This window comes from Tamandua tetradactyla, chromosome 13, assembly GCF_023851605.1.
Source record: "Tamandua tetradactyla isolate mTamTet1 chromosome 13, mTamTet1.pri, whole genome shotgun sequence".
Classification (NCBI taxonomy): domain Eukaryota; kingdom Metazoa; phylum Chordata; class Mammalia; order Pilosa; family Myrmecophagidae; genus Tamandua; species Tamandua tetradactyla.
Genome location: NC_135339.1, coordinates 5255121 through 5270999, shown reverse-complemented (window position 1 = coordinate 5270999; position 15879 = coordinate 5255121). Strand labels below are relative to the sequence as shown.

The 15879-nt window shown below is 38.0% G+C and overlaps 1 protein-coding gene across 13 annotated transcripts in view; it reads left to right on the top strand.

Annotated features, from left to right (window-relative positions):
- The window catches only part of MARCHF8 (membrane associated ring-CH-type finger 8), a 237764-nt gene that overhangs the window by 118027 nt on the left and 103858 nt on the right, over positions 1 to 15879 (top strand). Inside the window, exon 1 of one of the 13 annotated variants that reach the window (XM_077124612.1) lies at positions 8319 to 8772. The exons of the other annotated variants lie outside the window; for them this stretch is intronic. The gene's annotated coding sequence lies outside the window, so the exon portion shown is untranslated. Of the gene's footprint in view, positions 1 to 8318; positions 8773 to 15879 lie in introns of those variants that run through there. 13 annotated transcript variants of the gene reach the window in all.

The following is a 15879-nucleotide window of genomic DNA, read 5'->3' as shown; positions in this document are numbered from 1 at the left end:
GAATTCATCCTTGGGAGTCCTCTACCATGTTGCCAGAGAGACTTTCACTCCTGGATGTCATGTCTCACTAGGGGAGAGGGCAATGATTTCACTTACAGAGTTGAGCTTAGAGAGAGAGAGGCCACATCTAAGCAACAACAGAGGTCCTCCAGAAGTAACTCTTAGGCATGCCTGTAGCTAGTCTCCACTACCTACATAAGCTTCACAAGAGTAAACCTCATGATTGAGGGCATGGCCTATTGATTTGGGTGTCCCTAAAGTTTGACACAGTTTCAGTTTAATAGTTCCATAGTCTTTCTCCCCTCCCTCAGTGGACTTTGCCAGTCCTTTTTGATTATCTGCTTAGTATACTCTAGGATATTTCCAGGCATTACAATAATCTTAATAATACAGGATTAAAGGATCTTTTTCTTATTTTGTGCTTCCTGTGTTTCAGTTGTTCAGTTGAGCTATACAAAGGGTTGAATTAGATTATGCACTACAGAAAATTTCAGTTGTAGACCAATTAACCTTTCTTCCATTAGTCTCAAAGAGTATGTGTGTTCTAAAATATAGACACTGTCTTCCTTAGCCCTATGTTCTGAGTTACCTTGACCCCACCCAGTTCGGCTTAGTTCTTATCTTTAAATATCAGGTTATATATATAAAACAGCCTCTCAAAATCCAGAAATAATAATCATCATTCTGGACTTAATGTGTCTGCTCTAAAAACTTCCAATCTAGGCCCCTGTTTTCTTATGTGCATTTTCTAAAGGTGATCATACCATTGTTGTTTTTTTGTTTCTGGCTTATTTTGTCTCAAGAAATGTCCCACATGTTCAATCACATCATTGTATGCCTCATGACATTGTTCCTTTTATTAGCATCACAGCCTTCGTTCATAAGTATACACCGTCGTTTGCTAACTTACATCTCTGTCATTGCATCCTTCAGCCACTTGCATTCAGCAGGCATCATGTAGAAGGCCCAAAGTCCGCAGTCCATCAATATTCTCAATTTTAGATAATTTCATTGTTCCCAAGAGACAGAAGACCAATAAACATACCCTCACCAAATAGGAAATCTAAACCTCTTCTTAACTCTTGTCCCTCCCTCCATTATTCACCTCTGCTATTGCTGTGGTAGTGCTGATGGTTTCCTTTTGAACACAGCTCATAGCATGTAATAGCAGTTTCCCCCTGTACCCTGGATTTAAACACTCTTTGTACAAGAATCATATTTCATTACTTTCATTACTACAAAGTAATACTTGTAGAACAAATTCGTATTTCTAGTGTTAATCAGTGGAACACGTAGGCCTATACAACCCCTTTCAACCTTGTTCATCTTCAATATGGTAATATTAGTTCTAGACCCACTAGAGAATCACCTTCACTCCTATCTATTCACTTACATTGAAGTTCACCCTAATTAGCTAACGGTTTACCCATTTCTAGCTTCTATATATCTCTAAGTCCCCTATATTCTGTATTATAAGCCTCTGATTATACTTTTATGCTGGTCATAAAAGTGGAATCATACAGTATCTGTCCTTTTCTGTCTGCCTAATTTCACTCAGCTTTATGTCCTCAAGGCTCATCTATCTTGTCATGTGCTTCAGGATGTCATTGTCTTACTGCTGCATAATATTCCATCGTACGTATATACCACGTTTTGTCAATCCACTTGTCTGTTGATGGGCATTTGGTTTGTTTCCATCTTTTGGATTGTGAATAAGGCTGCTGTGAACATTGGTGTGCAAATGTCTGTTTGTGTTATTGCTTTCAACTCTTCTGGGTATATACCAAGTGGTGCTTTTGCTGGGTCATAGGGCAACTCAATATTTAGTTTCCTAAGAAACTGCCAAGCAGTATTCCATAGTGGCTGCACCATTATACATTCCCACCAGCTGTGCATAAGTGTCCCAGTTTCTCCACATCCTCTCCAACATGTATAGTTTCCGGTTTGTTTAATAGCAGCCATTCTTACAGGTGTGAGGTGATATCTTGTTGTAGTCTTGATCTGCATTTCCCTTAGAGCCAATGAAAAGGAGCATCTCTTCATGTGCTTTTTTTTTTTTTTTGGCTTTCAAAAGGGGAATTTAGTAAGTTGCTAGTTTATAGTTCTAAGGCTGAGAAAATGTCCCAATTAAAGCAAGTCTATAGAAATGTCCAATCAAAGGCATCCAAGGAAAGATACCTTGATTCAAGAAGACTGATGAAGTTCAGAGTTCCTCTGTCATCTGGAAGGGCACCTGGCAAACACTGCGTCATCTGCTAGCTTCTTCTCCAGGCTTCTGGTTTCATGAAGCTTCCCAGGAGGTGCTTTCCTTCTTCATCTCCAAAGGTCACTGGCTCATGGACTCTCTGCTTTGTGGTGCTGCTCTCTCTGAATCTCCCATTCTCCCAAATGTTTCCTCTTTTATAGGACTCCAATAAACCAATCAAGACACACTCAAATGGGTGGAGAGGTGTTGTCACCTAATCCAGTTTAACAATCACTCTTGACTAAATCACATCATTGAGGGAGATGATCTGAATATAGTTTCAAACATACAGTATTGAATAGGGACTATTCCACCTTTATGAAATTGGATTTTGATCAAAACATGGCTTTTCTAGGGGGCATACTTACTTTCAAATAAGCACATTCCCCATCCTCTGGCCCCTAAAAAAGACATGTTTTTCCCACATACAAATACATTAATTTCATAACAATATTAGAAATCCTTTAACCATTTCAGTAGCAATACAAATGAAATACAAAGTTCTATCAAAGTTAGTTACAGGCATGGTCTGTTCTAAGGCAATGTTCTCTAGCTCTGGACCTTTGAAAACTTATAATAAGTTATTTGTTGCCAACATACAAAGGAGAACCAGTCATGGGATACATATACATATTTCCATACGGAGGAAGGAAAGGAACAGAGGGGTCAGTGAACCCATACAGTTTCAAAAACCTGCAGGGCAAAGTCCATTAGATTTCAGTGTCTGAGGATCATTTAGCTTTGGGGCTTTGGAAAATGGCAGTCCCACCCTTTCCAAGGGCCTACGCAGAAGCCTGCCTCTCTCCAAACGCAACCTTGGGGGATTTGGGGGAGACCACCTTTTTCTCAGCTCCACCCTCTCCAAGGATCGGGGCTGCACCCAGACTCGCTGCCATCTCCAGGGCATGTGCTCAACCCCTCCATGTGGCGGCAGCCAGGCTCTCCCTAAACCCCAAGGAATGTACTTCACCCTCTCCAAGGCCTGAGGTGGCATGACTCTTCCACTGCAATGAGGTGGAAGGCCCATTCTCTGCCTTCGGGGCAAACTCTTCCTCTCCACGGGCTTGGGTGGGTCCACTCTCCTGGCCTGAGGCTTCTTGACTTCAGACCTCAGTCTCCATGGTTTTGCCTCTGAAGTTATTTTTCCTTCAGTGTGTCCCTTCTCTGAACGCCCCCAGTCCAGACTGGCAGTGGCTCTGTTTATACAGGTCCCACAGCACTCTCATTGGCCTTCTATGCAGTAGCCTTGGACCATGCCGATCAGACGTAAGGAGTTTCCACACATCCTTCCTGGATAACTCCATGTCTGATCCTGGCTTTCTCTGAAATGACTGACTGGTTTCACATTTGGTTAACTCCTCATGTGGGGCCCTGTTCTCTGGGTTCTCCCTTCCTGGTGGCCCAGAATTTTCCAGAACATCAATTTCTGGTTTCTTTGTAGCCAAGAGTTCAGTTCTCAGCTGATCTCTCTCCTGTCGCATTTCACTGTAAGCTGCAAGGAGAAACCAGGCTGCACTTTCAATGTTTAGTCTCGAGATCTCTTCTTCTAAATATCCAAGTTCATGGGTTTTAAAATTTTCCTTCCAGCCAAAGCCACTAGTCAATTTTGCCAGATTGTCTGCCATTTTAAAACAAGGATCACCTTTCTTCCAGTCTGCAATACCGTGTGCCTCACTTTTGTCTAAGGCCTTATCAGAAGTATCGTTAGAGTCCGCATTTCTACCAACAGTCTCTTCAAAACATTTTAGGCCTTCTCTATCAAGCTCCTCACAACTCTTCCAGAATCTTCCCCTTATGCATTTAAAAAGCTGTTCCAACATGTTTGTTATTTGCGAACTGCAGCAGCACCCCACTCCTCTGGTACCAAAATCTGTTCTAGTTTGCTAGCTGCTGGAATGCAAAAATACCAGAAACAGAATGACATTTAAAAAGGGAAATTTAATAAATTGCTAGTTTACAGTTCTAAGGCTGAGAAAATGTCCCAATTAAAACAAGTCTATAGAAATGTTCAATCAAAGGCATCCAGGGAAAGATACCTTGATTCAAGAAGGCAGATGAAGTTCAGGGTTTCTCTCTCAGCTGAAAGGGCATATGGTGAACCTCTTCATGTGCTTTTGAGCCATCTGTATTTGCTCTTCAGAAAAATGCCTATTCATGTCTTTAGCCCATTTTATAATCAGGTCGTTTCTTCTTCTGTTGTTGAGTTGTATGATTTCTTTGTATATACAGGAAGTTAAACCTTTGTCTGGTATGTGATTTCCAAATATTTTCTCCCATTGAATTGGTTGCCTCTTCACATTTTTGATTAAGCTTTTGAGATGCAGAAGCATTTCATTTGAGGAGTTATCATTTATGTATTTTGTTGCTTATCCTTTGGATGTAACGTTTAAGAAGCTACCTCCTGTTACTAGGTCTTGAAGATGTTTCCCTACATTTTCTTCTAGAAGCTTAATGGTGCTAGTTCTTATCTTTAGGTGTTTGATCCACTTTGAGTTAATTTTTGTGCAGGGTGTAAGATAGGGTTTCTCTTTCATTGTTTTGGTTATTGGTATTCAATTCTTCCATGTTCAATTATTGAAAAGGCTATCTTGTCCCAGTTCAGAGGATTTTTGAGCCTTGTCAAAAATCAGTTGACCATAGGTTTGGTGGTCTATTTCTGTACTCTCGATTCAATCCCATTGGTCAATGCTTCTGTCTTTGTGCCAGTACCATGCCGTTTTAACCACTGTCAAAGCCACTGTGACTTTAAAATAGGTTTTGAAGATAGGCAATGTTAATTATCCCACTTTGTTCTTCTTTTTTAGAATACTTTTAGCTATTCAGGGTCTCTTTCCCTTCCAGATAAATTTGGTAGTTAGCTTTTCCAAATCTTCAAAGTAAGTTGTTGGAATTTTGATTGGTATTGTGTTGAATCTATAGATCAGTTTGGGGAGAATTGACATTTTAACTATATTTGGCCTTCCTATCCATGAGCAGGGACTGTCTTTCCACCTATTTAGATATCTTTTGATTTCTTTTAGCAATGTTATGTAGTTTTCTGTGTACAAGTCCTTTACGTCCCTAGTTAAGTTCATTCCTAAGTATTTGATTCTTTTAATTGATATTTTAATGGAATTTTTCCTTAACTGACTCCTCAACTAGGTCATTGCTTGTGTATAGAAATGTTACTGCTTTTTGCACATTAATTTTGTATCCCGCTACCTTGCTGAGTTTGTTTATTAGCTCAAATAACTTTGCTGTAGATTTCTCAGGATCTTTCAAATCTAGCATCATATCATCTGCAAATAACAAGAGTTTTACTTTGTCCTTTCCAATTTGGATGCCTTTTATTTCTTTGTCCTGCCTGGTTCCTCTACTAGAACTTCTGGCACAATATTGAATAATAGTGGTGATGGTGGGTATCCTTGTCTTGTACCTGATCTTAGGGGGAAGGCTTACAGTCTCTCTCCATTGAATACAATGCTGGGTTTTGGTTTTTCATATATTCCCTTTATCATATCGAGGTAGTTACCTTTGATTCCTATATTTTGGAGTGTTTTTATCAGAAAAGGATGCTGAATTTTGTCAAATGCTTTTTCAGCATCAATTGAGATGATCATGTGATTTTTCCCTTTTGATTTGTTAATGTGCCATATTACATTAATTGATTTTCTTTCATTGAACCATCCTTGCATTCCTGGTATAAATCCTACTTGGTCATGGTGTATAATTCTTTTAATGTGTTGTTGGATTAGATTTGCTAATATTTTATTGAGAAATTTTGCCTCCATGTTCCTTAGGGAGATTGGCCTATAGTTTTCTTTTCTTATAGCAACTTTACTTGGTTTTGGTATATAAAATGATGTTAGCTTCATAAAATGAGTTAGGTAGAGTTCCTTTTTCCTCAATTTTTTGGAAAAATTTGAGCAGGATTGGTGTTAGTTGTTTCTGGAATGTTTGGTAAAAGTCCCCTGTGAAGGCGTCTGGCCCTAGGCCTTTCTTTATGGGAAGATTTTTGATGATCTCTTTATTTGTGATTGCTTTGTTGAGATATTCTGTTTCTTCCAGAGTCAGTTTAGCTTGTTTGTGTGTCTCCAGGAATTTCATCTAAGTTGCCTTGTTTATGGGCATATAGCTGTTTATAGCATCTTCTTATGATTTCTTTTATTTCTTCAGGGTCTGTGGTAATGCACCCCTTCTCGTTTCTGATTTTGTTTATTTGTATCCTCTTTTTTTTCTTAGTCAGTCTTGCTAGTGGCCCATCACTTTTCTTGATTTTCTCAAAGAACCAACTTTTGGTTTTATTAATTTTTTCTGTTGTTCTTTTGTTCTCCCATTCATTTATCTCTGCTTTAATCTTTGTTATTTCTCTTTTCCTATTTGCTTTGAGGTTCATTTGCAGTGCTTTCTCAAGTTCCTCCAGGTTTGCTGTTAAGTCCTCAATTTTTACTCTTTCTTGTTTTTTAATATAGGCATTTATGGCAGTAAATTTCCCTCTCAGCCCAGCCTTTGCCACATTGCATAAGTTCTGATAAGTTGTATTCTCGTTTTCACTCACTCCAGATAGCTACTGATTTCTCTAGCAAGTTCTTTTTTGACCCACTGGTTGTTTAAGAGTGTGTTATTTAATCTCCATATATATGTGAATGTTCTCGTTCTTTGGTGGTTATTGAGATCCATCTTCATCCCATTGTGATCAGAGAAAGTGCTGTGAATAATTTCATATTTTTTAATTTATAGAGACCTGTTTTATGCTCCAGCGTATGATCTGTCCTGGACAATGTTCCATGAGCCCTAGAGAAGAATGTATAACCTTATGCTTTGGGGTGCAATGACATATATATGTCTGTTAGGTTTATTTCATTTATCAAGCTATTTAACTTCTCTATTTCCTTCTTGATCTTCTGTCTAGTTGTTCTGTCTATAGAGGAGAGTGGTATATTGAAGTTTCCTGCTATTATTGTTGAAATATCTGTAGCTCCCTTCAGTTTTGCCATGTGCTTTTTGTCTGTCTCATGTGCTTTTGAGCCCCTTGATTGGAAGCATAAATACTTATGATTGTTACGTGGTAAATTGACCCTTTAATTAGTATACAGTGTCCTTCTTTTTCTCTTATGATGTCTTTCCATTTAAAGTCTACTTTGTCTTCTTGGATTGTTTTAGTGGACCTGTTCCTGTTCCTTCTCTTGTCCAGTAGTGGAGTGGGCCACGTCTGCACTGGTGCACCTCAACACTGAAAGGACAAAGGGCAGGGTTAGACTTCAGAGTGGACATTGTGTAAGTCTCAGCCAGGGGCAGTATGGGGCAACTTCTGTCCCCTTGCTTGCTGTGGGTGGAAATCATGGCACAATAAAGTTTTTAAAATAATCGAGAAAAACTCCAGTGTTGAATGACACAGTGGCCTTTGACTTAAAGTGGATATGATGCTTAATGTACTAAATTCTTGCTTATCTGCTTTTTTTGATGTTGGAATACAAACTAAGTGCAGTTTGTTTTCTGTTTTGCAACTGTTGTTTTGATGAAATTTTTGATAATTTATAGCAGCACTATTATTTTCTTCTCTGTGTTTGAGTATTTTGCCACTTCCTTCTCAAGCCAAGCTGGGAACTGTGAGTTTGGGTTCTTAGGTCCTGTGGAGATACCCAGCCATATTTATCATCAAATATGTGGGTGTGTTGCCAGCTTTTCTGGAGATGTTTACTGTCTGGGCAACTTTGATAATATTATCTTCTTTACAAGTTCTGCTGTGAATCTGTTTTGGAGAAATATATGATATGTGGAGGTGTTCATCCTTAGAAAAAAGGATATTTTTATTACTTATATTAAATTATAATGTTTTTGTTTCTACTTCCTGAGGTTGAATTTTGATCACCAGAGGAACAATTCTCTCCCTGCCCTAGTGTGTGTGTGTGTGTTTCCTTTCCCAACCGCCTCAGGTCTTCTTCGCCCACTGGGTGTCCCCTTCCTACTGGTTGGGTTAGATTCTCCAGAACTGGTGGAGAAATCAACTGATGGCAGGCTTTCTCAGCCTCAGCCCTCTGACCTCTTGAGCAAGATGATTCTTTGAAGCGGGGGCTGTCCTGTGCATTGTAGGGGTCAGCAGTGACCCTGGGCTCTCTCTAGTATATGCCAGTAGTACCTCCTCAGCTGTGAAACCAAAAATATCTCTAGAAAGTATTGCCAGATGTTCCCTGGAGGGCAGAATCACCTGGTTGAGAACCACTGACTTGTGGACTCTTTCCAGACAGCTGTAGTCGTCCCACTCCCCTCTGCTTTCTCTGTGCTGAGGCCTTGCTCTCAGCCTCCTCTCCCTGACTGTGCTCAGCTCAGCTCATTAGGCTGAAAGTTGCCAAGTGGAAGGTGGAATCCGTGGGGAATAGGGCAGAGCTGGAGTTAGGTGTGGCCCTGGGTAGTGGCTGAGCTCAGCACCACACAGATGGGTGTGTTTTTGGTGTCAGCTAATGATTAGACGATTAAAACAGATGCCGTCTGACATGAAAGTGAGCGGACAGCGACAGCGGGCAGTCCTACCAGACATCTCCATCCTGGTATGTGGTGTCTTCCTGTTGTGTGATGCTTGCTTGCCCTGTAGGGTTAAGAAAGTTCCAGGGATATTTTCTCCTTAGTGCTTTTATTTGAATGAAGCAAAATAATAAGAGAGAGGAACTGCTTCTCCATGGGCTTCCACATTCAATTTAGGTCTCTTTTGTGAGGTGACTTTGATAGCTAGAGTGAATCAAATAATCTCTTTAAATGTATGAAATGAGGCAGGAGATTTTTTCATTGAGAAGCAGTAGATGTTTACTGAATGCAGCTGGGGATGGTACCTTGTCTGCTAGTGGGAAAAGGGACAGGTCAATACTTAATGAACTTAAAATGTAAGGAAAGGTAGCCCTGTTTTGGGCAGGGGATAGCAACTCCATAGATAAACCGGATGCTGGGACAGTTCACACTTCTAGTTCATTTTCATTTCCAAACAATTACTCTTTATACTGTGGGCTTTATTTATTTTTTTTTTTTGCTGAGAGCATACTGAATAGCCATTTCTTATAAACTTTATTATCTCAACATTTATTATATAAGGTTTCCCATTTTTTAAATAGCTTTTAATGACTGTATATTCCATTTTATGGTATTATCATCATTTACTTACCCATTCCCTATTATTTAATATGAAGATTATTTTAAAGAAATTTGCTGTTATAAATTTCCCTTAATGCACATCTTTGTGTATGAATTTTAATCCTCAGTTCAGATTATTTCCTTAGAGGTATGGTCGTGAACTGGAATCACTGGGTTCAGTGGCCTGGGTATTTTTCAGGCCCTTAATTCATATTGCTGAACTGCCTTCTTGAAGGGTTGTAGTGGCCATTCCTACCAGCAGGGACTTGAGTGGCCATTTTTAGGGCATCTTTACCAGTGTCGGGTGTTTTTAAAAGAGAAAATTACTCACTTAATAGAAAATAGATCAAATAGAAAAAAATCTCACTGTTGTTCTACTTCATTTAAATTATTAATGAACTTGATTTGTTATTGTTGTTGTTCTTTATTTTTCTTTTGTTTTTTTTTTCTTTAAAGTAGCTTAACTTCTTTTGTGAATTGGCTATATGTTTCCTTTTCCCATTAATCTGTTGGGGTATTGTTGTTTTTTTAATTACTTGTTTTATGCTATTCCTTTATATATTTAGGGTAGTAACATTTATCTGTCATATCTATCACAATACTTTTCCAGTTGTTTGTGAATTATGTCTTTTGCTTTATGCATAGCTTTTTATTTCTGTATAATTTCAGTCTTACAAAAAAAAAATGTAAGAATAGAACCAGGAACTCCTACATGTCCTTTACGCTTGTTTACATCTTAGCCCATTGCCTTATTATTCTTTCTCTAGTTCATATAAATACACTTTTTCCTGGGATTCATTTAAGACTAAGGGTACATATTTCCTAAGAACACTTCAGTGTTTATTTTATAAGTGGAAGGATAGTCTCTTCCCTAACCACAGTAAAATGATCAAAATCAGGAGAATTTAATATTGACACAGTATTGTTACCCAATTCACACTTTGTGTAACAGTTTCAACAGTTGTCAGAATAATGCCCTTTATTTTCTCAGTCTGTTATCCAGTCCATAATCACACTGAATTTCGTTGGCATGTCTCTTTAGTCTCCTTTAATCTGAAATAACTTCTCAACCTCTCTTTACCATTCTTAACATTGGCATTTTTGAAGCATACAGACCAGTCATTTTCTCGAATACTTAGAGTGATATATGCTGCACATATCCATCAATGAGGAGCCTTATGCAGACTTTGTGTTGTTGAATTGTAGGAATTCTTCATATACTGTGTGTTCCTACTTCCTACTGATGCCTTTTTGATGCATAAAAGTTTTAAATTTTGATATAGTCCAATTTCTCTCTTTTTTCTTTTGTTACTCATGCTTTTGAGATGTCATATCTAAAAGTCCATTGCTAGTACAGATCTTATGTTTTCTTTGAAGAGTTTTATGGGTTTAGCTGTTATATTTAGGTCATTGATCTAGTTTAATTTTTGTAAATGGTGTGAAAAAGAACTTCATTGTCTTGCATGTAGAAATCCAGTTTTCCCAGCATCATTTGTTGAAGAGATTATTCTTTCTACGTTGAATGAAGTCCATATTTGGTAAATTCTATTCAGCTGGGCCGTGTATCTATCTTTATGCCAGTACCACACTGTTTTGATTACTATAGGTTTGTAGTAAGTTTTAAAAATCAGGAATTGTGAGACTTTCACTTTTTTCTTTTTCAAGATTAGTTTGGCTTTATGTAACCCCTTGCCATTTAATATGTGTTTGAGGATTGGCTTTTCAGTTTTTGCAAAAAAGATCACTAGAATTGATTCCTTTCTATTTAATGTGTTAGTTATTTATTTGTTGCCAAATTTGAATGAGCTAATAAACAAATACCCTGCCATCCTAGAGAACTGAAATATAAGAATTATCTTCTTGCATGTGCAGGTGATGTGATTTTATCATAAACAACTGGGAATGGTATTAATATAGCTTCAAAATGAGAAAAAAAGAAAAAGGACTGTTATTTTTAGCTTACTCCTTTTCTTCTTTGTCTCATTTCCCTTGCATATTTAAATATATTTTATTGTAGTATGTACCTTGTGTGAGGCTTTTTTGGTTTTATAGAATAAAAAATTATTTAAGTGTCTTTCTAGAACAAGAATATTTATTTTAAGGCCACACAGTTTTAGGAACCAGTTACACTTACTGGCTTCTCTCATCCTGTCTCATCTCTGCTGTTCTCTTCGCATCTGCTCCATTCTTCCCTTGAAACCAGAAGGCTTCCTTTGCTCCTAGAATGTCTTTTCTCTGTTTCATGTCTTCTGTTCATGGTTCTCACCTTCTTTTGACCTTGACCTTACTTGTGAATCTTTGAGGATCTTACTTCACTTTGTATATCCTTTTAGCTTCAACCCCTTTGTTACATGCCTATTTCCCAGTGCAGATTCTGCCCCACCACACCGGATCCCACATGCTGACTTCCCTAACTAGGCACTCTCCCATGAGTGGATTGAGTCACATGCCTTTTCCTGGTCTGGATCACTGTGTTGGTGGAAGAAAACTCGTGATCAAAACACAAGTGCCCAAGGCTCTTGCTTGGCTGAATGCCATGATGATATGTCTAGGACTGGTCATTCAAAGCAATTTAGAATACTTTTTGGAACCATGGAGAATATAAAAAGACAGCCCTCTAACCTAGAAAAAGAATGATCTTGTTGCGGAAATGTTTGGTGAATTAAAAATTCCTATGCTATTTATCCTTGAGTGAAAATCTTGATGAATCCAATGTACATTTGGAGTTTTATTCTTCTGGGATTCAAGCCAAGAAGGAAATGCAGGTTCCTAGTCATATTTATGGAGAGTTCAATTGCATAGACATGATATTCATCTTTATTGAAATATCATTAATCATAAGAGCATTACCAGCTGAGTGAAAACAAATTCTTATGGGGGGTGCACGGATGGTTCAGTGGTAGAATGCTTGCCTTTCATGCGGGAGACCCGGGTTCAATTCCTGGACCGTGCACCCAAAAAAAAAAAAATTCTTATGGGTATGACTATCAGTAATATAAGAAATGGACTTACGGACCATTTTATTTCTCTAAAATTGATTATATTGTGTTCTATAACAGAAAGTCAAACGAGAGATTGTAGACGTGTTTGTAGATGGTAGACATTATTTAAAAACACAGTTTAACTATCATTTGAATAATACTGCATAGGTTACAGAGCACATTTTGCATTTTTAATGTCATTCATGTCTCTTATGAGACATCTCATATCAGTAAAATTTCCGTTTCACAAAGAAGGAACAAACCATCAGGAGGGTAGCCAGTTACTGAATTATGGATTATGCGCACCATCGCAGTATTATGCAGCTGTTAAAAGGGATGAATTATGACACAGTGGGACAGACAGAATATGATCCCACTTACATGAAATAACTAGACTATGCAAACTCCAAAAGACGAAAAGTAGAATACAGGAAACCAGGGGAGGAAAAGGGAATGCGGAGTTAACACATAATGGGTATAAGGTTTCTCTTTGGGAGATTGGGAAGGTCTGGTAAGGGATGGTGGTGACGTTGGCCTAGCATTGTGAGTGTGATTAATGCCACCAAGTGGTGTGTTAGGAAGTGACTGAGATACGGAAGTTCATGTTGTATATATGTTCCTACAATTTTTTTTTAAAAAGCACCTAAAGAGACAGTAACAATTAAATGTGATACATGTTTCTAGACAGGCTAATAGTGGAGGAGAAAAGGTCTAAAAGGACCTTACTGGGACATATGAAAAAATTGGAATTAGATATACAATTTTATCTGTATTAATTTTCTTAATTTGATAGCTGTACTTAAGGTGATTATGTAAGTGAATCACTGTTTCTTTAGGAATATACAAGGAAGTATTACATATTCTAGGAACGTGATGTATAGAATACACTCTGAAATGTTCAGAAAACAGAGACATAGGCAGATAGACAGAACTGACAGATAGAGGGAAAGATAAAATGATATGGCAAATGTGGCAAAATGTTTAAGTTGATGGATCTGGGTGTGGGGGGAGCGGGTTATGTTAGAGTTCTCTGTATGGTTTTTGTATTATTTTTCTAACTGCCCTGTAAGTTTGAAGTTATTTGAAAATAAAAAGGTGAAAAAAAGATTAGGTCTCTATGTATTGACCTAGGAAGGAATCATGATGTTTTCTTAAATTAAGGCAGCGTGTAGCAAAATAATGTATATTACATAGAATAGTTTTCATTTAATAAATAAGTGGATTATCTGTATAAATGTTGATATGATATAGAAGTATGCATTCCAAAATGTTTTTTTTTAATTTTTTATTTTGTTTTATTTTTTTAACACCAGTCACCACAAAACCCAGATTGGAGGGGAAAGAGTCTTCTTTACATATCTATTATTTGACTTGTTTCAGTGAGCTCATATTAGCTTTTTTATTTTGAAAGAACCCTATGTTAAGAACATGAAGGCAGACCGAGACGGGCTCACACCCGTATAGAGGAAGACTATTTTTATACTTCATTGGTGGTTGTTTTCTATCCTCAGAGGCAGTTAGACCTAACTTCCCTTTCTCAAAGGTGAAATGCTGAGAGAACCCCAACAATCTCCTCTTTCTCTTTTGTTGTCTCTGAGTGTTTTCCGTCTTCTTGTAGAGACAAGGAGGGTTCAGGCTGTTCCTTAGCTTTTTTCAAAATCTTCTGGCAAGGGTAGTAGAAGGGTCGCTCAGTGGCAGAATTCTCACCTGACATGTGGGAGACCCGGGTTTCATTCCTGCAGCCTGCCTGCACATGCCAAAAAAACCCGCAAAGAACAAAAGACACTTTCTTTAGGGTTGCGCAGGTGGTTCAGTGGTAGAATGTTCTCCTTCCATGTGGGAGACCCATGTTCGATTCCTGGACCATACACCCCCCCAAAAAAAATCTTCTGGTAAAACCAGACTTGAGTCCAAGCCCCTTTCTAGTAATCATGCCTGCTTTACCCTGACTCGTGGACATGGGATTTGATGGTGTGCATGGTGGAGTGAGTCCACTCTGAGGAGCCCCTAACTCAGAGGCATCTCTGGGGACACACATTGTCCTTGAGCTGAGTCCTGACCTGTTCTCTCTTCCAAGCCCCACACCATTGCCTCCCTCCCTACTCATCACCTTGACAACTTTCTTGCCCCTTTTCTTGGCTCCAGTCTGTGAGACAGCATATTGAAACCTACCTTGAATAGTCTGCCATAGTAAAGATGAAAAAACTCAAGGATATCAGCTTTCGTTTTAAAATGCAGGCTTTTTCTCTGTGGCTTGTGATATTTTCAAGTGAACTTGAAATGATAAAGTTAAGTCTGTTACAATTTGAACCTATCTATTAGAGGTACATTTTACTGCCTTAAAAGATCCACTCTTGAAATACCTAAATTATTGTCTTAAATTTTTAGCAAGTATACCCACTACTTTAGTCAGATATCCCTCCACAAGGATAAAAACGAAGCAGCTTTTATTAAGTATTACACATCTGAGTTCCATATTGTCTTTTGTGTCCGTGTATGTAATAACTGTGTCTAATATAATAACTCTTCTTTACTACAACAAAACCAGCAATATGATCAGGTTTTATATTTGTCTTCTAATATCAGTGCACTGTGAAACAAAAAAAGTCCTATGTATTTTAAGCTCACCTTGGAAGTCACTGCAGACTACCATATTTAGTAAAGAATAAGTTGTACATTTTATTCACATTTTAATGTCTTTGAATTTGGGATGCTTCTTTCATTCAATGGCACTCTAGATTCCCTTGTTAAGCAGGGGGCAGCCATGGCTTATAAGAAAACTTTTTAGTCACACGTGAGGTCCAGTAAAACACGGCTGTGAAGCCTCAGGAAGTTCCTGAACTTCTCCACATTACAGTGTCCTCCCATGTGACGTGGAGGTAAGCCAGCACCCATCCTCCTGGCTGTGGTGGGAGTTCAGTGAGGATGCTGCAGGAAAAACAGCTAGGATTTGCAGATGCTTTCATCTGTTGATATTCCCCCCAGCATTATTATTTATAAGTGATATATCTATAATTTCCAGTTTGTTTTTCTTAATTTATCACCTGTTTAAAGTGTTTATGCTTTGCATTTCATTTTCCACTTATCTTTAACACTGCATATTTATTGTTCTTTAGTATTAATTTCACTCTTCATTACCTCTTCTCGTGCTTTGAATTCTGGGGAATTTTAAAACTTTTAGAAACTCAATCTTTTACATGTTTCTGAGTAAATGTTATCCAGCCTGTGGGATATGTTTGTGTGTTGTGTGAGTTATTTTCTTCACTTTTGGTGATTGCATGTATATTATCTTGTTGTTACTGCTTTGTTCTATTTTCTAATTGTGTTTTAAAATTTTCATGTTCATTTTGATGTATTTTTTAATAAGCTTAATTTTCTTGAAGCTAATAGTGTTAACAGACAAAACCTAAATAACAGAGCTTTGTTCAGACTTTTTCTTAGTGGAAGGCATGTGGAGATCTTGTGAGTTTAATTCCATCATCTTTCCTGAAATTCCCAAGACTATAATGCTTAATTTTGGAGCAGAGTAATCCTTAGACTTTAAGGCTGTGC